At 39.5% G+C, this 24994-nt stretch overlaps 1 non-coding gene and 1 pseudogene across 1 annotated transcript; both read right to left on the bottom strand.

Moving 5' to 3' along the window:
• Positions 1-17289: 17289 nt before the first annotated feature.
• Positions 17290-18228, bottom strand: LOC112322877 (putative monooxygenase p33MONOX pseudogene; annotated as a pseudogene).
• Positions 18229-23706: 5478 nt separating this feature from the next.
• LOC128779482 (U6 spliceosomal RNA) lies at positions 23707-23809 on the bottom strand. Its single transcript, XR_008425457.1, has one exon. It is a non-coding gene; the product is annotated as a U6 spliceosomal RNA (small nuclear RNA).
• Between the last annotated feature and the right edge of the window lie 1185 nt (positions 23810-24994).

Below are 24994 nucleotides of genomic sequence, written 5' to 3'. Positions count from 1 at the left end.
AATATCAAAAGCATGGGAAAACAAAAGACAGCCGAAGGCTGGTCTTGGGTTACTCAGTCATGGGCCACAGTAGGAGCGAGAGCAAGGAGGGCGTGAAATATTAATTTTGGAATGATGATGGATAAAATGGTTAATTTAATACTGCATTTCTTTTCATGAAATATTTGCTATACTACCCCAAAAGACTTTCCTGTAGAATACTTTAAACTTGGCCCATTTTATTTAATTTCCATGGTTAGTGCTTTAAACCTCACATATAAAGCACCTAGAAAACTCCTTCATAGTATGAGCCATCATCTTTGAAAGGAAATTATTGCAAATAAGCATTATGGAAAGAATCCTGCAGGTAACTTCTTTGTACTTACTGGCCTGGGCTTCCCAGTTTGTGGACTGTGGGTCTGCCACAGGCCCGAGAGACAGGACTCCATGGAACACCACTCAGCAGTGGGGAGATGGTGACCGTGCTACCTCTGAAGGTCAGTAACTACCTGATCTAGGGTTCTTGATTTCTCTGGCAATACTGTGTTTGATTTTCTGATTTCGGGATTTAGTGTCTTCCCTGAAATCTCTATTAATGGACATACCAATTAGCTGGGGATTTTTTTCCCCTCATATTTTGGAGCAATTCTCTGCTATTTCTACCCTCCCTACCATCACACTTTTCAGGCAGAATCCTTTGAATGCCATATAAACCAAGGGAGTTACTGACCCTCAACATGGCTTTTTTTTTTTCCCCAAAATTTAATCTACTAACATGTATCAGTTATAATACAAATTATGTGTATTTACTAAATCCAGACATCTGTATATTCTGAATAAGAGATTATTATCCATTTTTGCTTCTGGCCAAGCTATGTTAATTTGGAGGAATGTAATCTCCCACCTTGTATCAGTTTGCTAGGCCTGCTGTCACGACGTACAGCACGCTGGTGGCTTAAACAACAGAAACTTTCTGTCTCACAGTTCTGGAGGCTGGAGGTTTAAGATCACAGTTCCTTTCGAGTGCTATGAGAAAGAATCTGCTCCCTGACTCTTCCTAACACCAAACGGTAAGCTTTCCCTTCCAGCCCTTACACTTAACGAAGGATGAAGTCTTCACCTGGCCAGGAGAAATCTGATACATAAGATTTATTTTAAAGCCAAATTTACTACTTTTAGAAGCTGAGATTATTTTATTATATTTTTGATGTCAAAATGAATTTGAGGCTACCAAATTATGCTGATAATAGGTAGTATGCATGGTCTTACTTATTTACATATATATATGTATGTGTGTGTGTGTGTGTGTGTGTGTGTATATATATATATATATTTATTTATTTAACTGGGAAAATACTATCAGCAAGATTGTGTAAGGTCCTGAAAATGTTACTGATCCATGAAATTCCAAAGCAGTGTACCACATTAGTTGTCATTGTATATTATAATTTTCCACTGTTATGCTTCTTCTGCCAGCCAGAGACAGGGAGAGAGAGAGAGAGGAAGAGGAGGAGGAGGAGGAGGAGGAGGAGGAGGAGAGAAGACAATATTTTCTCTCTGGAGTAAGTGTAGTAGAACAGGAAAAAGAAGAAGGAGTACCTTTACCCTCTAGAAAACATGATCCACTTAGTGTTCTGTAATCTTATGAACCCCAAAATTAGCAACACCCCCTTCTTAGTGATGGGTTAAAGGAAAGTTTGCCACCCTTATAAGAGATTTCCATAGTTGATTCTCTAGCTAAAGGAAGATTCGTTCTGGGGCCAGTCTTTGCCTCAAGTCCTCATCCTCATCCCTAATCTGGTCAACTGAACTGAACAAAAAGAAACGACCTTCAAAGTCTCCCCAAACGGCTAACACTTGCTCTCCCCCTCAGGCCCCAGCCCTCCTACTTCTCCAATGCAAAAGTTGCACCTATCACCCAATTGTCCTCTTCCTGATCTTGCCACCAAGAACGCCACAGCAAAGGGCCTGAGAAGTGGGGTTAATGAGAGTGGGCATGTCTCCCACCTCCGAACACACTCCTCCCTTGGTCACCTCCACCATCGCAGTCTGGAGATCATGGGGTGTCTAATGTTTACTGAGGCTCCCATGGAGGAGGACGAGGATGGACAACGAGGGATGTAAAACCATCCTAGGGTTTAGGAAATAAATTGGACGTATTAGATGAAGACAGAGAAAAATAACGCAGGTTGTAGTTCTTCTTCAGCACGCCTCTGCCTAGCTGCACGATGCTAACCATGCAAATCCCTTTGCTGGGAATGTAGAGGACAGGCTTAGCTGTTCATTTCTTTCTGCCTCCACTTTCCAAACTCATTTTGGGTCCTAAGCTGCCCTTTATGGGGCTCCCCCCATAATGAGTCTCCATAAATGGTCTGTTCTCCAATATCACATCTGAGATAAAGCAAACAACGTTGCCATCTCAATCTGAGGTTTTAATCGATGTCTAACTAGAAAAGGGAGGAAGATGAAACACTGACAGGTGCACATTGCAGAGTACAGGCTTTTCGTCCTACAGGAAGTCGGTCCGGCCACAGAGGGACAGCTGGCACAGCATGCAGGGCTGTGGCGCCAGGTTCTTTTCCATTTGGGGCCGCTCAGGTCCCTCTCCCCTCCATTCCTGGCTCATTTCTCTCTCTGCTTTCTTTTTTAATTGAATTGATTGGGGTGACACTGGTTAACCAAATTACACAGGTTTCAGGTGCACAATTCTACAATATACCATCTGTATGCTGTGTTGTGTGTGCCACCCCAGGTCAAGTCTCCATCCATCACTATTTGTCCCCCCGTACCCTCCTCCACCTCCCTCCAGCCTCTAACTCCTGTAATCGCCACACTGTTGCCCTTGTCCATGAGTTCTTTCTCTTTTCTCTTTTTTGCTTAATCTCTCCACCCCCATCAGCTTTCTTTGCATGTTTCTCATTCCATTGGCAATACTCAAGCCTGAATAATTGATCACTTTAGGAAGAACACATTACAATGTCACTGTGTTGGCATCTGATAACAAGTTTCTGATCCTAGAATACCCTCTTTCCATTTGAGGTAAAGAGACATTTTCCTCGACTGTAAAGGGGCAGTGGGAGAGCCAACTGAATTTGTATTGAACAAACTTTTATCGAATGTAATCAAGTGCTGAGATACTTGGAATTCATGTTGATTATGTAAATTTCTTACGAATGCCTCCACAGAATTTGTAAGCAAGCTGCCTTTTCTTATGAAGAGGAAGGTTTGTTTTATTTTCTCCTTTTCCTTTCCCTTCCTCTAGAACTACTTATAGAAATGTCTTAAGAAAACAGTCAAGCTTTAAAGGGTTTGCAGCAAAGACCAAAATCCCCACTTCGTTCAGAAAGAAGGGTTTCTGGAGGCTACACCTAGTCAGGTGAAGGTATGTGGATTTTATCTGTGAGAAATAGGTAGCTGTTGAAAGGTTGGAAATTGCTGAGGGATATGACAAATCTGGAGACTGAAGAAAATGAATCAGGCAACAGTGGACAGATAGGCAGGTGGGTGGGAAGGAGTGGGTTAAAGGATGCTGACAGTCCACTACAGCCCTACAGGATCCCTACAGCCTTCCCCATCTGTAAGAATTCTTCAGCAGATTGCCAAGTGCCACTTGCAGGAGCCCTCCAACTGTCCCGCTCTCCCTCCTAAATGTCTAAGGCGTGTCCTTCTAACCACATGCATCCCCATGGAGAAAGTCTGAGAAAGACACACATATCCACATGAACATATATATTCACAATGTATACACTCATTCTGCAGGTGAGCATTTTATAGCATATAAAATGTATATTAAGTTATATTTCAATGACAAATAGCATCCACATTGTCAAATGATTTAATACAAGATGTTCTCATTAATTCAACTCTGTGTCTGTTCAGAGTGCATCTAAGCTCCCAGCGTGCTTTCGGCAGCATTATTTATGTAATGCCACTCTCCCAGGTGTCGATACTCCTCCCCCAAAAGGAGCTGTTCAAAGGGGTTCAAAAAAGCATTACTGTTATCTCTTCAAATCCATATCCTCATTTAATAACATGTATTTTTTTCTGAGTCGCTTCTCTTAGATTTCCCATCTCCAACTCTGTTTATTTGTTGAAAAAGATAACTTCCTCTGCATGAGCTCCGCAGCACAGTGGGAGGACGTGCAGCAGGAGACTGCCTTCAGACTCCCAACTAAGCTGCAGCCAGACTCAGTCCCTTCCTCCAGATCGCTCTCCTCTTATCAGATAAGTGCTTCAAATACTCACTAAAAGTTGCAATTCCTAAGTGTTGGGAACTGACTCCAGTCCATTGGACCGTGCCTAAATCTTAAGTCTTTTGGAGACAATAAGAGCCACTAATGTATTTGAGGCCCTGTGATGCTCCCTTCACACCCTTACAAACAGCAAGCAGTACATTGAAAACCAGCCATGGACAACATTTTGCCTCAAAAACAATGTTTATTTAAAAAAAAACTTTATACTTTTATTGTAAGCAAACAGAAATAATTTCTTCCCCTGTTCTGCAAGCTTATAGTCTTTACACTCTTTTTTGATGCTGTGACTACGGCCTCAACAAAAAGGCCCACTCAGAACACACAAGCCATCCTTCCAGAGCTAAGATTTTGTTATTTGCATCATCATTGGTCAGCCATCCACTGTCTTAAACCAATGGCAGGGCTATATTGTCTCATGCACCATCCTTAATGTAAAAACTACTGATCTCACTGAATTTGTATGCTATGTTTTAGCAAGGTGGGGAGTGGCTCTGAATTTTTTGATCAATCTATATACTTTGAACACCTTTCAAAATCACCCATGAGCAAATATTTTTATCATTTACCACTCTAATTACAAAATAAGCAATTTCACCCATAAAAATGTTCCTACCATTCACCAGTCTAATTTGCACATAACATAAGGCATTGCCCAAGATACCGATACCATGTAGTAGCTTCATGTAAAATACACTTTTCACATAATGCTACCTATTATCTGTTCAGTGTGGATTCACAGTGAGGAGCTAAAGCTAAAGCCTTAACTACTTAGCATATGCATAATATCTCATTGCCTGTGCCAGAGTATTTTAAAGTAAATTGCAGATGTAATAAGCTGGAAGGCATATTGAAAAATACTGGACATGGGAGTAAATAAAACTGAACTCTATTGATGAATTTCTTACAAACAATATTTATGATCTTACGGAGGTTACTCATTCTAGTTATCAGTTTCCTTCCTTCCTTCCTCCTTTCGTTATTGAATATGTAGTCTCTAATACCCTTTTCACTAATATACCAACCAACAATGCATAGTACATAACCCTTCAGAGCATAATATCCTGGTATTATTACTATTTCACATGTGGAAATGGAGCCTCCAATGTACCCGATCTGTTTGATATTCTGTGCTTAAGGGCAAAGGCATTTCACCATTTGTTTTTCTGTGATGCTCTATTAGAGATTTACCGATGGAGGGCCACATTACTCTCTAGTATCTGACTCAGGTTTTATACAAACAGGGTTTTCAGATGTCTTCTCGCAGTTCTCAATCCCTACCTATTAGGCTCTACTATTGAGCCTCAGTTCAAATTCAAGAGGCACACGCACCCCCTAATGACCAGTGTTTTGTTACTGGGTCAAGCCTTTGTGTTTGATATTCTCTTCAGAGAAAGTGTCTCCAGTGGGATTTCTCAGCCCCTCAGAACTAGACTTCTGGTGAGTATGCCCCGTTGGTGAGACATAGCCAGAATCTACAAATCTACCGGTCATTCACTCCTGGAAATAAATATTTCAGTATCTACATACACCTCACAGGAGAAACATCCTTGCCTGAAAGTGGAGACAGTCTCCTCTGACAGCCTTTTAAGTTGTTCCGAGAGAATCAACACTCAGAGCCACAAGTTTCTAGGCCGTGAAGACGGTTCCTTTACCTGGCGTGGTAGAGCACAGCTGTTTAAGTGCATTTGGGCAAATGACAGATACCTGTATTTTGCTATGTATAATGTTTTTGGCCCAAACTTCTGGAAAAAAGTCTCTTGTTTCCATTTTTAATTCAATTTTATATTTATTTACACTTAGATACTTGTTTTTGTATTATAAAGAAATTTTAGCTTTTATTTTTAACATATTATGGCATAAGAAATTTTACATAACAAATAATTATAAAATGCAAGAACAGATACAAGGTATTTCAGATATTACCCAGGTATAAAGTGCATCTGTATTTTTCCCTCAAAAATTTGGGCAAAAATGTGTGCATCATACAGAGCAAAATGCAGTATCTCTCTGTTCTTTCCAAAAATTTCTCCCATAAGCTCCTCCTTGAAAATGTTCTGGTGGCCATGAACTTTCCATCCTGGATAACAGCATCCCTGGCTCCTTCAGCCCTTTATGCTTTGGGGGATACAAGGCACCTTCAAAGGAGCCACAGGCTGAGAAGCTATTGTACATCACGCCAAGGCCAGTATGCAGGTTTCCCTGACCCAGACTTTACCGACAGTTCCTTTCTCCCCGCTCATCTTCTCTGTTTCTGAAAAAGGTAAGTGAAGAAGGACCTCTGAACCCTTTTTGCAGTGCTCGTGTTGTCCCCGACCTGCTGTCAGCTAACTGGGTTCCAGTGAGGCAAGTTGGCAACACCATTCCTCTTCATTCCATCAGAGGACATCGTTTTATCTGCCAAAATTAGAGACCCTGCCAGCACTAGGGTGGGTTTTGTTTATATAACTGCCATGAGTCAAACACTTGAGGAACGAGGTAACGAAAACTGGTGAAAGCGTTTCACAAGAACTCTGACGCTGTATCACGTGCAACCTCCAGACTATTTATCTAGTTTCTATCTTGCATTCGCTCCTCTGTCAAAAGGTCAGACATTTCACTTCTCTGAGTGGAGCAGGCATTGCTTCCTTGTGATGGGGGGCAAACAATCACTGTGCCCATGGCCTTGATACCATTCCAGCAATGACAGTAGTATTCTGATCTGTTTTGTACCTTTTGGGGGACAGACACTAGAGAGTCAATATTAAATGTGTTCATAATTTGTTCCCGTATGCTGCCTGTGGCAAGATCCCATTAGACCTTTCTTTTCTGTTTTATCTGGTCAACACATCAACAGATCTCCACTTAAACAGTGTAAGGAACTTACATAGGGAATGGTAAGTAAGCTCAATTCCTAGAGAAAGAAGTTTTATGCTGGAAATGGGTATGTGTTATTCATTCTCCCACAGTGCGCTACAGATAACTTATGGGGAATAATTCCAAATATGACCATAATCTCTCTTCTCCAGTAAAATGGATACAGCACACCTGTAGCAGAGTCCCTGAAGTTCAGACTCAGGTAAGGCTTTTCCCAAGGAACTTCCCTAACAGTCTTGGTCAAGTCCCTCCTTAATTAAATGTATTATTATCTATCTGCACTTTGATCTGCTCTTCCAACATCACATGTGAGTTAATTTTCTTAGATATAAGTGATTTACTCCTTTCCAAATATGTTTGTTTCATAAAAATTTATAATGTTTAGCATTACCCTTAAAAACCATACCAGGGCTAAAGGGTCTTCAGTGTTGTAGTTACGGGGTAAGCTCCTTTTCTTAAATTAAATTAATTGGGGTGACACTGGTTAATAGGTTAATATGGGTTTCAAAGGTACATTTCTATAGTACATGAACTTTATATTGCTTTGCGTTATCACCACCCAAAGTCAAATCATTTTCCATCACCAACATCAATGTACAAAAATCCAATGCTTTCCTATACACTAACAATGAAACTCCAGAAAAAGAAATGAAAAAAATCATTTTGCAACTGTAACCAAAAGAATAAAAATGCCTAGAAATGAACTTAAAAAAGGATATAAAGGACCTATATACTGAAAACTACAAAGCACTATTAAAAGAGATTGAAAAAGACACAATGAAATGGAAAGATATTCTGTGTTCATGGGTTGGAAGAACCAATATAGTTAAAATGACCATATTATCCAAAGCAATATATAGTTTAATGCAATCCTGATCAAAATGTCAGTGTCATTTTTTAAAGAAACAGAACAAAATCATCAGGTTTGGATGGAACCACAAAAGACCCCAAATAGCCAAAGCAGGATTTCTCAAATCCTGAGAAAAAAAAATTGAAGCCAGAGGGTCTCACACTACCTGGCTTCAAATTATGCTACAGAGCCATGATAATCAAAACAGCATGGTATTGGCAGAAAAACAGGCACACAGACCAATGGAACAGAACTGAGAGCCCAGAAATAAAACCACATGTTATGGACAAACAATTTTTGACAAGGGAGTCAAACCACCAAATGGAGAAAAGAAAGCCTCTTCAATAAATGATGCTTTCCAATTTTCCAATAAATGGAAACTTTATTCTTTCCTTTTTCATTTATTGGAAAATTGGAAAGCTACATGCATAAGAATGAAACTAAACTACAGTTTGTTCCCATGTATAAAAATTACTTCAAAATGGATTAAATGCCTAAATATAAGATCTGAAACAATAAATTACATAGAAGAAAACATACATACTAAAGTTATGAACTTTGGTCATAAAGGATATTTTGTAAATTGGACCTGACAGGTAAGGGTAATAAAGGAAAAAAAAAAAAAAGAATGGGATGATATCAAACTAAAAAGCTTCTGCACAGCAGAAGAAACTGACAACAAAACAAAAAGGCAACCAACTGAATGGGCGAAGATATTTGTAACAACAGCTCTGACAAGGGGTTAATATTCAAAATATATAAAGAACTCATACAACTCAACACCAAACAAACAAACAATCCAATTAAAAAATAGGTAGAGGACCTGAACAGACTCCTCTCCCAAGAAGAACATACCGATGGCATTAAGCTACTTAGTGTTGCTCACGTCATTCAAGCTCTCACAGTTTAGGGCTTGCTGAATGCTCTCTGGTATCATTCATTCCACAGGAGAGGTCCAGGTGATCATTTCTCCTGGCGCTGCATCCGTGCACCAGGAATGTTTCTCACAGGCTACTTCAGTTCAGAAATACTAAAATGTATAAAGTGAACCTCTAAAATAATAATCCACGTAAAACATAATACAGTGACGCTATTATTGTATAGCATTCCAACTGATTTCCTCATGCTTTCAGCTCTGTCGCCTAAAGAAAAGTTCCACTCCCCAGGATTCTCAATGGCCCTGACCTCTCCTCTGGGCATTTATTTTTGGTGTTCCGTGAATATGCCCAGTGAAAGGAGGAAGCTGTTTGCTAAGCACAAACCTATGATATGTACCTCACAATTACAGTCAAGTAACACAACCAGCCACCACTGACCAATTCTAGCTTGATACCAGTTATAAAGTAATTTATAGAACTACTGTTACTTCACATCTAGAAAGAAATGCCATGTTTTTTTGTTTTAAAATGTCTCTATGATTGCTAACTAGAATTAAAACCAATTTTTAAATAAAACTTCTGTTGATAAAATGATAGTCTTCTTACCTATTTATCTTTGTAATCACATACAGCTTTAGCAGTCTGAAAACTGCCATTAGGGAAAGAATATATATGAATTACTTTAGGAGGATCTATGTGTATCTCTCCTGGAGGACGAACTAAGAAACCCACCAAAGTCTTCCACCATCGATTCATTGACTGACTTCTGACACTATTTCCAAAGTGTTCAAGAGGCCAACAGTTCTTCTCTTTTGTCCTTGAAATGTCCCTTCTGGAATTTATTTTCAGGGTTCAAGCTGCAACCTGAAAACCACTGGTATTCTAAATGGTGGATTAGTTCTTCATAAATATCCCAGAGCATGCATTGCACTCAGAGAAGTCATTAACCCTTAGTAATTGGTAGGTGTGGAGGGTAGCCAGTAAAGAAATCTGACTATTTAGTGCTTAGCAATACCTGGTTCGATATACACCACATATTTTCAAATCACACCAGAATTGGTGCCTGTTCACGATCAATTTTAAACTTGCCTCATGCCTGATCTGGGGTGTGAAGAAATTATGTCTCTTTCAATGTCCTGACAGAGACAATAATTCCATCTGAGTATATACTAGAATCTTTTCCAAGTTCACAGCAACTGTCACCTTCTCCACTGGTTGTGGTGGACTTCCTGCCTTGCCAATTACTAACGTTGCGACCATAGTTCTATCTAGGATTCCCATATTTAGCAAATAAAAATGCAGAACACTCAGTTAAATTTAAATTTCAGATAAGCATGCAATATTTAGAACATATTTAAACTAAAAAAATATTGTTTATCTGAAATTCAAATTTAACTGGATGCCCTGTATTTTATCTGGCAATTCTTATTCAATCACTTTAGTCAACTGAACTTATTTTCATCATCTCTAAAATGTTACCTCTTATGAGCTGCTGAACACATTAAATGTATGAATGGCTAAGGAAGTGTTCTGTAAACTATAAAAGATTACTCGCATGTTATTATCATCATTATTACTACTTTTCAGACCTAATTATACAAACTTTATTTCCATAAAGCTTATATTTAAAACACCACCAAACATATTATTTAAATATTAATGATTTTTTCAAATGGTGAAAATAATGGTGTATTTTTTTAAGCAAGCATTTAAGACTGTGTCCTGGTATCTACAGCCACAAAAGCTGTTTTCTAGTAGTTTCTCCTGATGTTGATGGATTGCCTGCATCTGTTGTATAAACAATTACAGTGAAACTATAGGAAACGTGGTTCCAACTTGACTTGACTCCCTGAAATATTCTAGCATATGGCGAAGTGGTAAGAGCCTGGTCCCTGGTTGTGAGTTTTGAGAGATGAGGAGAGCCCACGTTTTTATATTGCACAGTTGGATCCCTGAAGCCTTCGTTAGTGGGATACTTTCAGGAAAAATTGTCAAAATAGTAAGCTCCTTTCTACCCATCCCTGAGACAACAGAACTTAAGAAGTTTTACATATGAGAAATCAGCAAAACAAACTTTTTCAAGTGGATAATTTTTTAAACCTATTTTCGAATAAGTATTTACATTTTGGGAGGATGGAAAATAAGAGAACACACACAAAAATAATCTAGAGTGGTTGCTTTAAATCAAGTATTAAATCTATAATTTAAAGAGACTTTCACAGCCTGGACACTTTCCAGATTTCAAAATAAAGGAAAACAAGAAACCTTTACACAACCATTCACAGTGTAGCATGAAATGAAGAAATCATAGAAGTAGGATTATTAGTACGTGGTTCCTTCGTAGTTCAATACACTCTTAACAGTAGAGCCTCCTTTACAAAACTACACAATATTGTTATGAGGAAAAGTGGAAAATGGTAAATCCTAGCTAAAAAGTGTGCCTTTATGGAGCTTAATTGCCAGTAACAGCAATCCAAATCAGACTCACTGACATGAAAGCAACAGAAAGACTGGGGTATCTCATAAATTAGTCCACCTCGAAGGTCAATGTCTCTACCTGGCTTCTAACTGGAATCAGGCACTCAAATACCACTGGCACTCTGAATCCTGTCTCACATCTGAGTCTTTCTGCATGTCAGCTCATTGTAGACGGCCGGGATTTCCCCACATTTGGGGGAAAGGCTGTCAAAGCACCGGAATACTACTAGAAAAGGACTGACTCTGATAAACGCAGTCTGAAAAACCATAGGAAAGAAGTCTGATTGGTCCCTCTTCCAATCACCTGTGACTAGAAGGTGCACAGTGGAATTAGGTGCCCACTGCTCTATTATGGAAAGTTACCTGGGGCAGAGTTATAATTACATGACAGACATTTCTGGGAGAAATCACATAGGTGGGGTGGGAGACAAAGTTTACAGAAAGCTTTCTACTCACAGGAAATGTAGAAGAAAGTATACTGAGCCGGCAAAACAGTAGGTATTCAATGCAGAGAATTGACAACTATTAAATTAATAATCAGACACAAAAGCAAATTGCAATTCTGTGAATGCTCAGTTAGAGCAGGACGCCTTATTAGAAGGCTTAGAAAGGCTTTTATGAATGTTCAAACCACTTTAAAAAAGGACCAAAATAACCCCTCCAACGGTTACTGTGTCTAGAGAACGATAAAAACAACACGGAGGTGTGAAGGCATGGTCTAATCAATGCCTACTGTGGGCCAAGCTGAAGACTTTGTATTTTTTTCAAGTGCAATAGGTTTTGATTAAAAAATGTGATAGGATCCAGTGGATGTTTTCATAACCGATATCGCACAGCTGAGAATTCCAGAGCCATGACAAATAAAAGTAGGAGATACCAAACAAAGAAATAAAACTGTAGTGGGGCAAAGCGAGATATGACGACTAAAATCCCTCACTGCTATTTTGACAGATCATGTTCCCCGCTCCCCCCCCTTTTAACTGCACCGGAAATCAGCACATGGAGTATCTATATTCAGCCAGGCTGATGGAATTTGACATTTCGTAATATGTGCCCACCTGTTCCAAAATCATGAAAACAAATTTAAGTGTATGGTGAGACACTAGATTAAGCTGCTATGTGAGGAAAGAAAAAAATAGTAAGCTCGAAACATCTTTCTGTAATAATTATTCCATAAAAATAACCATGTCATAGTCACGGGAAATTAGAAACGCCTGTGAGCACCCACGCATCCCACTGCCCAGGTGGCAACCGGCCTCGCCCAGTGACCAGAGAGGAGGAAGGCCCGCCGTTATTAAAGACACTGTAGAAGCTGATGGCAACAGTAAGTTACACAAAGAAACAAAGGCAAACAGAGGCTGAAAATACTTGTCTTTGATTTTCTTTGTTATTAATGTTGCTAGAAACATAGCTGGTTTGAGAGAAATTGGGGATATAGCTACAGCAAAGGAATGAAAATACTCCTGCCAGTCTGCAGGAGGACACACCTGATCCGGCCCTGAGGCCACCTACTGCTTCTAAAATGGAGCAGAAAAAATCAGTCAAAAATCACCAGCTAAGTTTTCTACATATTGGCCACCAACAAATTCAGTGGAATTTTTTTTAATTTATTGACTTGATGGTGAATTTTGGCCCTGCATAAAGATATTAGCTGAATCATCAGGATAAGTTCACCAATGAAACACATTTATTCTAGTGCACCATATTTTTACATAATAAAATCCTATATGTTAAATAAATGAATTAAAAATATAAACAGAATGCCCCCTGGTTAAGATAGACTAAGCTGTTCTGCTGGTGCAAGAGACCTAATATTAATCCAGTGTCTTAAAAAATAAGAAAGGTCTATTTCTCACTCACATAATAGTCCAGGGTGGGTGTTTTAGGGCAGTGGGTAGCTTCCTGCATGCCCTGACTCAGAGACCCAAAGTACAGGGGCTCTGCCATCTTCGAGCAGTGGCCATGCTTTGGGCATCTCATCCAGTAGGAAGAAAGAAAAGAGTACTTCCAGCAAGACGTGCAAATGTCAGGGGCCAGGTGAGAATTCAGTCACATGACAGTCCCTACTTGCAATGAAGGCTGAGATAATATGGTCTCTGGGAAGACAGCTAAATCTCAGCCCAATTCTCTAATTTAGAAGGAATGAGAACATGAACTTTAGTGGATATCTAACTAATTCAGTATTTAGAAAAATATCATTCAAATACATGCAGAGGCTTCAAATTTAAGGCCCATCCTCAGGTGGGAGGTGGGTCTGTGGGGCTTCTGTCCACTTGGCCAGCAAAGGAACTGTGGGTGCTGTGAAGGGCACGCTTCTTCAAGGGGATAGATGTCAGCTGCACTTAGGGGCTGTGTGACCTTGAGTGTGCTCAGAACAAAGTTTACCTCACAGGATTATGCTGTGAATTTAATGGCTTTAAGTACTAAAGTAAAGCTAATAACTCAGTGATGGTCCCAGAATGAGAGAAGAACAGATGGGATTTTGTGCCTCTCTTTTCTGTATCTTCTGACCAGAGAGATTCCTTTTTGTGATAGAATGAGACTTAGCCTCAAGAATAGTAGAGCTGCTCCCTTATACCCCCAAGAAATTGAATTAGGATATGTTTGCAGGTCAGGTAGGATTTAGGGTTCTACTCAACGATACTTGGCTTCATCCAAAAAGTCCTGTGGCCCATCCTGCCCTCCTAACCTGAGTTGTTCCCAAAGGAGCTGCAAATATCAGGAAGGGGATCACTTCATTTTTGCCAGGCACCAGTAAGACCCAATGTGGGAGTCCCTGGACTGGGCCAGAGCCCATAGCCTTAGCTTCCCTCACTCTGAAGGAAGTTCCAGATCTTTCCTCAAGAAGGAAGAAGTATGGTGAGATAGAAAGAGTATTAATGAAGGAACTTGTCCTCTGTGGTCAATTTCCTAGGCAAGCCAAATAGAAATAGAAAAGTGATGGGAGAGATGTATTAGCAGGTATATTCTACAGAGCTCATAGCCAGAGAGAGAGGGAGAGAACGAGGGAAAGAGAAAAGAAGGAGGAAGAGGAAGAGAAGAAGGAGGAGGAGGAGAAGAAGGAGAAGAGGGGAGAGAGGGAGGAGAGGGAGGTAGGGAAGGGGAGGTATGGAGAGAGGGGGAGACTGATTGATTACAAGGAATTAGCTCACAGGATCTCAGAGGCTGACTCATCTGAAATCTAAAGGACAGGCCAGCAGGCTTGAGACTCAGGTAAGCATTGATGTCAAAGTCTTGTTCTGAGTTCCTTCTTCTTCTAGAAACCCAAGTCTTTGTTCTTAAGGCCTTCAACTGATTGACTGAGACCCACTCACACACCATCAAGGATAATCTGCTTTACTCATTCCTACTGATTTAAATGTAATTTTTGTTTGTATTTTTATTTTATTTTTTTGAGTATTATTTCTTCTATTACCATTTAGTCCCCTTATACCCCTATTTACCCCCCCCCCCACAACATCTAGGCTGGAGTTTGACCAAACAACATGGCAACATAGCCCAGCCAAGATGACACCTAAAATTAAACATGACAGCAGGGAATGGCCTTTAAACACATGGATACCCAACACCTGAGGTTGCACAGCCAGACCAGTCTCCCAGAATCTGAATCATCAGGTTAATTAGGTCATTTTCTTTGGAGAAGATAATAGGAAGGTGCTAAAATAAAGCAGAGGCTTCCCTCCCCCACCAGTGAAGGAGGATTCCTATTCTTTTTTTTTTTTCTTTTTTTTTGGCAGGGGTGTGTGATGAGACTACCAAATAAAATTTATAAGGAAAGCTTATCATATGAAATAAGGACAAATGATCCTTACATAAGCATAGCAGTAGAGTATGGAAATCTCTAAATAATTTTATAACAAATCCATCCTAAATAAATAATATATATGTATTTTTATGGGGAAGAGAGTTAATATTTAATATTAAACTTACTCATGTCAAAAGGCAGAAAGGAACTAGGATACTAAATCTGGAAACATGCTAAAATGCAAGCAATGTGATAAATCTTTTGTATGTTGTATTTTTATAAGTTTCCTTTAAACAGCTTTGCTGAATATTTCCCAATAAATTTTACAGGAAATTGGCATCCTTTAAATCTTTTGAGGCACCAAATAATAATAGAATATATTAGAATGAAATATGGCTACAATTTATAGTGAGAATCAAAGACACAGGATAAATGTTTTAAACGAGAAAAGTTTATGAATTAATTAAACTATTTTTTTTTACTAGGAGCAATTTCAGCCTAGTGCTATGGAACTCACAAGTTCCTTTGTTCATGAAGGTTGAAGTTTTATGGACATATAACAACAACAACAACAAAAGAATTGACAACCTATAATGTGTCTAAAGAAGGGAGAACTGAATTGTCAAAAATAAACAATTGTTTACTCTTTGGTATATTTAGTCAATAAATGTTCTAAAAGCCTGGAATATTCAGAGTACTGATGTGTAAGATAAAATTTGAATCCTCAGAGCAATTGTTCTTAGCTTCGAGTTGTAGAAATATTCTATAAGTCATCTTTTTTCAGCTCATCCAATCAAAATGTTTGCTCTGCTACAACATAATTGTTCTTGATAATAAAGCATTTTGTGAGCATTTTTGATAATAAAGCATTTAGGCATGAGGCTAAAGTGTTTCACACTCACTGTACTGAAGTGATTTATTTCTCCTGGAAGAATTTTAGTAGAAGTGAGCGTTAGGAATCCTCTAAGAATATAATTCTAAAACCCAAACATAGCTGAAGAAATCCAGCATTGAATCTAACTCTCATTTGCTCAAGAGTAATGTCCATTGTTTTCTTATTGCCACCACCACTGCTGCTAGCCCAGATATTATACATTATGGAGTCCCTTAATCAATTATCACTGTTTTTTTTTTTTTTTCAGAAAGCAGTACAGATTTTTATTGTCAATACAAGTGAGAGATACGAGCATAACAGAAGACACAAATACATTACTTGTTCTCATCATTTGGAACTCCAGGCCCTCTCTATGGAAAGGTCAGCCCCGCTGGCCACGTAAACATGCTCCTTCCAAAGCTAAAACAGCAGGGATTCGACACAGCGCTCAGGACAACGACCAAACAACTGAACAGCGAGGAGAAAAGAACAGGTGCTTCCTCTGGCTCCTCTCCTCAGTGAGTGCTGTGTTTATACAGGTATGAGGCTCATTTGGGGGGAAATGGTGGCATGAGGAACATTTTTTCTCCCTCTCATCTCTAAGAAAGAGCTGCAGGCCCTGGTGACGCTTGTTTTAATGAACATCCAGACTATAACCTACACAGAGTTACTTTACTCCCTGTTTACTTTGAAAAACTTAATGTCCATTTATACCAAAGCAGTGGGCTGAATTTTCTCCCTGAGCAAGTTTTCCACAATTGGAGTTAACTTAATCTCACTTTAAAGTGCAACAAAGGACATGCGAGACTTGTGTTTGCTGAAACGTGACACGGAAGCACTGCCCAGCAAACCTGTCCTGCTGGGACAGGCAATGCCTGTCTGCGGAGGCACAGCAGTAAGAACTGTTTCTGCCAGAGAGCCAGGGCTCCAGTCTCCACGCAGCAGGAGGGTCCCTGCCAAGTCTGGCTTTTCTTTGTGCCCAGATCTCAAACAGATGGTAGGTCCCCTCACTGACAAGGCTGGAGCACACAGCACCAGCAGTCGAGGGGGCCAGTGACTAGTCAGTGAGCACCTCTCTGCCATGACCTGCCCATGCACACACTGGCCATGGCAAAGGAACAACAGAAACATTATCTGCCTAGTAAGCAATGATCAGGTTCTTGTCTACCCTAAACGATGCAAACACAGGTGATGAGGCCCCCATACATCACGGCTGAGACTATTTAGTCTAAGTATAAATTAAAGCAACATACGACATCTTCCATGCAAGGACAGGCTTTGCTCTCATGTTTCTCAAAAACCAATTATGTCTCCAGTTCCAGCCTCAGTTTAAGAGATTTAAAAAAAAAAAAAAAAAAACAGCCCAAACCTTTCCTAATTCAGAGCCAGGATAATAGGGGAGAGGGTGCAAGACATCCTCTATCCAGAGTCACTGGAAGAGAAAGCTCTAGAAGCCAGTGGGTGTGAGATTCTGGGTCCATTGGTGGTTGTTTCTTCCCTTCGATCACTGGGATGTCCATTGTGGGCAGCTTGAAGGTTATTGGATCTTTGGCCATTCGGGTAGACTATGCATGGATCAGCTTGCTTGGAGGAGGCTTCTGGGCTCCTCTGTAAGCCTGGGTGGCAAAACCTCCCAAATCAGACTTCTGGAGAGCTCTTGGTCCAAAGAGTCTCCATTTATCTGCCGAGTTCCTGTCTTTATCCCCGATCCAGAATCTAAGGTGCTAAGATTTGGGCCAGGTAAGGCTGTGGAACAGCCAGAAGAGAACCAGCCTCTAGGGGAAGTGGGGGTGCTGCTGGGGGCAGACTGGGCTGAGGCTGGCTACTTCTCTCCACTCTGTACTTTTAGTTTGTGGAGTGCTTCTGCCACCCGAAGGTACTTGGCCTCCTCAGTGGAAAGGCCCATGTGCAGTGTGTAACCAGCATCTCTCAGCCCTGCCTGCTGCTCAAAATGCTGAATGCTCTCCTGGGTCTGTTTTGTGACCAGAGAATTCATGATGACACGGGTGGTTTTAGCCTTCGCCATGGGGACCTTGTCCATACTGTCAATGGCCAATGACGGCATCATAGCAGGGGAAAAGACACTGGCCTCTCCATCTTCCACTTTGGTAAAGTGCTGATACTTGCGCTCTGTAGTCACTGGCTTCTAGGGGATGTTGCCCATGTCTAATATAGGAGGGGTCATGGGTGCAGGGTCCTCCAGGGTGTCATCATAGCTGAATGCCAAGTGGCACATCCTCATGGGCAGGGACACCTTGCCTAGAGGCCCACTACCCACCTTGCTCCAGAGCAGTCACTCCTGGCTGTCTTGAAGCCATTGAAAGACTGGGATCCAGGTACTTTTTCTATATAGATTCCAGAGCTGAGTCCGTGCCACTGGCATACAATGATGTGATGATTATGCTGACAGATATTAATGAGGAACACTGTCCAGCTGCTGCCAGTACAGCTAAGTTGCTTGGGAAGAGCCCGTCCATTCTGTAGGTTTGGTTTCACTACCTCGGAGTTGCCTGCAGCCAGACCTCCGGCACTGAAAAGGCTCCAAGAACCCATGTCTCTCTCGAGGTCAGGGCATAGTCAGGACCCAAGCTACGGTGTGAGCAGCACTGAGTCAGCCTCCACCCTAAAGAGCTCAGGCACTGACCAGAGAGCGTAAGTTCTAATCAATTATCACCATTACAGAGATAAACGCAGCAACTCTGCTGGGGCTTAATAGTGTTAGTTCTCACTTGTCATTTCGGTATTAGCTGTCACAGTTCAGAAATGAAAATCACACATGTTCCCAATTTAAAGTTGTAAAACAATGAATTACAGAAAAATCACGTGTGCTTGTGTGCATACACACACATTTTCCTATCCTAGAGAAATCTATGTTTGCCATAGAATTCCTCAAGTCTGAAAGAAGATCCCACTCCATTCTCCCTGAACCAACCCCCACCCCACCCACGCATGCACACCCACTTGTACCAACACACACACACACACACACACACACCGATGCTCACACATCCAAATCTACTGTTTTTCTGTACTAATCTACCTTGTTAACTTCTGCTTTTCTTGTTTCCTCTCTTGAGCTTTCTTTTGCTTGACTGCTTTCTGGTGTTTGGTTGGGTATTTAATTTGCTTTCATTCTTTCCTTTTTACTAGTGAAAGAGTCTGTGTTATGAATTTCCCTCTGACCACGGCTTCAAGTGTACCCCAAGGGCGCTTTACGTAGTGTTTCGATTGTCTTATTAAATTCTGCAGTTTCAGCCTGTATTCCCTTGTTTCACCCATGAGTTGTCTAACAGAAGGTTTTGAAAATATTTCCTGGTAGAAGGGAGTTTTAATTTTTTGCTTTGCTAATAATTGCTAGTTATATTGCATTGTAATCAGAATATTGTTGGTAATATTTCTGCACTACAGAACATTTTGATGTGTTCCTTGTGAGCTAGTGTATGAACAACTTCATAAATGCTCCATAAGCACCTGAGAAGGAAGTGCATTTTCTATTATCAGAGCCTACCACTTGGAATATGATGATAACATCTCTTTTATTATGTTATTTAGGTTTTCTGGCTCCTTAATTATTTTTGGTTTGTCCACTTAATTTGTTTTGTGTTTCTATGAATGTTCTACAGTTTATATTCATAAATTTCATATGATTGTTTTGACTTGTGGCATTTAGCATTAAAAAGTATCTCTCATCAGTTTTATTGCTTTTTTTGGCTTGAATATTGCTTTATCTGATAATAAGTTCAAATGTCTCCTTTCTTACTGTTTCTGTGGATTCATTGTACCTTTGCCTATTTTATTTGTTTGTGTTTCTAATTATTTTGTTTTAATTATGTTCCTTGTATACAGCATACAGCTATGTATTGCTTTGTAAAACAAAGTGAAAATCACATTCTTTTAACAAGTCAATTCCCATTTACGGATATGACTACTGTGTCTCAATTCTGACGGTCTCAATTCTGTCACAATACTGTTAGATCTATGTATGTTAGGTCATACTTGCTATGCTTATTTCTTTATACAATGTGTATTTGCTTTTCAATTAAAAATGGTAATTAAGAAGAATTATATTTTCATTTTAGTGGTTACCCTTGAATTTATATCTTCTATAATGCCTTTTATCTTATGTGTTCTTTGGAAAACAGTTTCGAGTCAAAATTCTTCTTAGAGTCTGTCTAGTCCTGTAATCTTAATATCTGGTGTATCACTTCCTAATAGCATTCTTTAAATTCTACCTGTTGCCTATACAAAAATCAATAAACTTATTCTACTTTCTACCCCACTGTCTTCTCCACTCATATTTAATTACTTTATTTTTGCTTTGATAAAAAATACAACATCTGTGCATTCACCTTCTACCCTCGCTCATGCCATTATTGTTTTTCCTTATTTGTTTTTAATAAGTCAAATGTACTTTGATCTTTGGCCTGGTGGCCTTGAGAGATCTTTTCTTTTTCTTGTTTTGTTTTTGTTTTTTTGAAGTCTAGTAATTTTTCTAGGGTTTACCTTGGAGACAATCATTCTGAGTTGATTTCCCAGATGTGCTGAATCATATTTTCTGATACGGTGACCACACTAAATTTTGACTAGATTTATTTCGCTTTCTTCTGTTCATTCTGTGGATCTTCAGTGGTTTGCAAGATTAATAGTTAGGAGGGCACATTGTCCTGTACATGTATCAACATCTGGATTCCTTAGTGAATTTGTGGCGTGTGTGTGTGTGGTTGAGACAGGGATGGGTATCTTTCCCCTTCGCTTTCCTCTTACCACCTAATCGCCAAAGGCACTCCTCCCTCATGTTTGCCTTTTTCTTCCCCTGAACTTCTCAAGCACTATCATTTCTAGGAGTGTGTCTTTGTACATTCCTTTCCTACCACCCACACTCTCACATACTGAGTTACATTGCTATCTGCTGACTAAGACTGGCTTAACTTCACTCAGGTCACAGCTTCCTTCTAGTTTCTCCCCCTGACTTTTTCTCAGACTGCTTACTTGGCCTCAAAGTCTTGTGACCTGGTGGGAACATAAGAGATCATGTACTGCTATTGGTGATTTTTTTTCTTCCATTTTTCCTTATTACCTTTTTTGTTTACAGTTATTCTAAAATTAAGCTATACTCTATCTCCAAGTACATTGAGTGAGTTACTCATGTGCAGTTTTATTTGCCTTTCTGTTTTTTTCTCTATTTTAGGTAGGAAATATTGAGAGACATGGACTTAAGAACCACTAGTTCTGCAGCACCCTATCTCCTTCTCTTTTTCATGAAAAACCAGAATTCAAATGGTCTCCATAGGAATAGCTAGAAGGAATTAGCTAAATGCTTTCCAGCCTGTGGTTAATGCTACTCATGTGGCTTTCTAGGGTACCAGTCTAAATAGGTCCAAGGTAAATTTTTCTTAAAAGTTATCCTTATTATAAATGTCTTTATTTATGCCTTTAAAATACTGATGCTGCTACAAGTGAGATTGTGGAGTCTTTAGGAAGCAGACTCTCGACTTTCAATATGCTCCAAGTCCCAGCATGAATAACTTCAGATCTCCTAATTGTCTATCTTACGAATAATAAGCACATTCAGCAACAATAGTGTAGTTTCATTATTGAAGTGAAAACCTAGAAGAGGCCTTAGAGATGATCTGGTATGACTAGAAATTAAAACCCCAGTAAATAAGACAACCTTTAAAAATTGTCAAAGATATTGGCCAAGTCATTACCAAAAGCCAACAATCCTGGTTCTCAGTTCAGTATTTTTTTTTATTTTATTTTTGGGTGTTTGTTTGTTTGGGTTTTTTTGCCTCCAATATGTGTTCATTTATTGTACACTTACAAAAGAAATTGGCCACGTCTCTGCTACATCCTCCCCCAAAACAATATCTTTATGCAAACATTGAAACATTAAAACCAAATAAAAAAAGACAAGCTAATTTTAGGACAATTATTTTTCTTTGTAGCTCTCATAATTATTGAAGTTCAAATCTCTTACAAGTGACCAATGTCCAAGTGACTTATAGGGAGGTAAGAAAAATTCCACATTACAGTTTAGAAAATTCAAGTACAAAAAGAGTCCATATGTCGGAATAGCCTTTCCTTTTAAAACTGTGGAACATGTGAGTTCTTCATATATTTTGGAAATCAAACCCTTGTCTGAGGTATCATTGCCAAATATGTTTTCCCATATAGTTGGTTCTCTTTTTATTTTAATGCTGTTTTCTTTAGCCATGCAGAAGCTTTTTAATTTGATGTGGTCCCATTTGTTTATTCTTTCCTTTATGTCCCTTGCTTTAGGGGACATGTCTGTGAGGATATTGCTGCGTGGAAAGTCTGAGATTTTCCTGCCCATGTTTTCCTCTAGGACTTTTATGGTGTCACAACTCATATTTAAGTCCTTTATCCACCTTCAATTTATTTTTGTGTATGGTGTAAGTTGGTGACCGAGTTTCATTTTTTTTGCACATAGCTGTCCAGATCTCCCAATACCATTTGTTGAAGAGACTATTATTACTCCATTTTATGCTTCTTCCCCCTTTGACAAATATTAATTGACCATAGAGACTTGGGTTTATTTCTGGGCTCTGTTCTGTTCCATTGGTCTATGCGTCTATTTTTACGCCAGTTCCAGGCTATTTTGATTACAGTGGCCTTGGAATACAGTTTGATATCAGGTATTGTGATCCCACCTGCTTTGTTCTTCTTTCTCAAAATTGCTGCAGCTATTCGGGGTCTTTTATGGTTCCATATAAATTTCTGAACTTGTTCTATATCTGTGAAATATGCCATTGGTACTCTAATAGGCATTGCATTGGATCTATAAATTGCTTTGGGTAGTATGGCTATTTTGGTGATGTTAATTATTCCAATCCATGAGCATGGTACATGCTTCCATTTGTTTGTGTCTTCCTTAACTTCTTTCTTCAGTGTTGTGTAGTTTTCTGAGTAGAAATCTACAGGTCTTTTATCTCCTTGGTTAGGTTTATTCTTGTTGCTATATCAAATGGGATTTTTTCCCTGATTTCTGTTTCTGCTGTTTCATTGTTGGTATACAGGAATGCCTTTGATTTCTGAGTATTGACTTTGTATACCACTGTTTTGCCAAATTCATTTATTAGGTCAACTAGTTTTTTTGGTGGAACCCTAGTATACTGTTGGTGGGAATGCAGACTGGTGCAGTCACTATGGAAAACGGTATGGAATTTCCTCAAAAAACTAAAAATTAGACTGCCTTTTGATCCAGCAATTCCACTGCTGGGATTATACCCTAAGAGCCCTGAAACAACAATCCAAAAGAATCTATGCACCCCTATGTTCATAGCAGCACAATTTACAATAGCCAAGTGCTGGAAGCAACCTAAGTGCCCATCAGCAAATGAGGGGATCCAAAAACTATGGTACATTTACACAATGGAATTCTGTGCAGCAGAGAGAAAGGAGCTCCTACCCTTTGAGACAGCATGAATGGAACTGGAGAGCATTATGCTAAGTGAAATAAGCCAGGTGGTGAGGGACAATTACTATATGATCTCACCTTTAACTGGAACCTAATCAACAAAAGAAAAAAGCAAACAAAATATATCCAGAGACATTGAAATTAAGAACACTCTAACAATAGCCAGAGGGGAGGGGGGAAGAGGACAGTGAGGGGAAGGGTTTTCAGGAATTATTATAAAGGACACATGAACAAAACCAAGGGAGAGGGTGGAAGCAAGGGAGGGAGATGGGTTTGGCTGGGGTAGGGGGTAGTGGTGGGGAGAAAATGCAGACAACTGTAATTGAACAACAATATAGTAATTTTAAAAAATAAAAATAAAACTATGAAACACTTCATGAATTTGCATGTCATCCTGAGCAAAGGGACCATGCTAATCTTCTCTGTGTCTTCCAACTTTAATACATATATGTGCAGCCGAAGTGAGCAACGGTGCTGGTTTTTATGCTCTAATGCCTAGTTTGTATGAGAAAATGCTTCAAAAGAATCAAGAACTACATAGTCAGTAGTACTAGTACTACACAGTACTCGAGCCTAAACAGAAAACTGATTCTGTGTACTTCCTGTGTTACTTTTATAGCAAAAAGAGCTTCTAAATAGCACTGAGAACACAGATAATAGTAATGCTTGTGCCTGGAGTTGGTAACAAACCAGTCAAAAACAAATAAAATGGATCCCCACGCCAAATAGTAAATATATGATTTCCAGCAAGTTTTATGTAATATTGAAAATGATTATCACACTATATTTCTACCTTTTGGACTAGTGGTTCTCCATGAACTCATGAACTAGATGAAGAACCAGGAAGTCTAATTTTTAGATCCTTTTTAACTAGGACATTCTTTGATTTTCTGATAGTATATATCAAATCATCAATGTTATTCAATAGAAATCCAAGAACACCTACCTCATTATAAATGTAATAATCGACAATAAGGAATTTAGATTCTGCTCTATTCATAAAGAACTCTTTTCATGCACAAAAATGTTTTGAAGGTAGGGTAAGGACAGATTGGGATGGACTTCCCAGCCCTCAAACATTTTAGCTTCTTCTTAATATAGTCCTCAAATCTGAGACGGAATGAAAAGGTGGGTTTTGCTAGAGACACGTGCTTGTCACCACTATCACCTGTGGGCCTTACATGTATGTGTGCATACTAGCCTGTCTTAGACGGAAAAAGGTAAGCCCTTCCATTTTTAAGTTGGTTTTCACAGAACTAACATTTTCTCATGTTGTCAGCATTTAATTTTTCACCAGTGCACTTACAAGGTTTCATGAGCAGTTGAATGCAGCTGTGGCACTAACCCTGAATGAAGCATGACTCCCTCCTTAGAGCCTTTGGTACCGAAACAATGGCAAGAATTAAACCTTCACCACTGGCCGTTTTCCACCGTGAAGTTTCTCATTGCAAACTCACCAGTAGCTTGTGACCTCCGAACCCAAAGGCCATCAATTACCCAGCGTGCAGGGGTCGGATATAGGGAACCAGCAGCATCATTTAGCTGTCAGGCAGTTAACATCCTATCATAGGTTGAAAAGCAATTTGCCCAATATTTCAACTGCCAGAGAGAATTCTTTATTAGCTTTTGGATACGTTTGCCTTTCA

Source organism: Desmodus rotundus, chromosome 10 (assembly GCF_022682495.2).
Source record: "Desmodus rotundus isolate HL8 chromosome 10, HLdesRot8A.1, whole genome shotgun sequence".
Lineage (NCBI taxonomy): Eukaryota > Metazoa > Chordata > Mammalia > Chiroptera > Phyllostomidae > Desmodus > Desmodus rotundus.
Note: the sequence above shows the minus strand (reverse complement) of the source record. Positions and strands in the feature narration are given on the sequence as shown.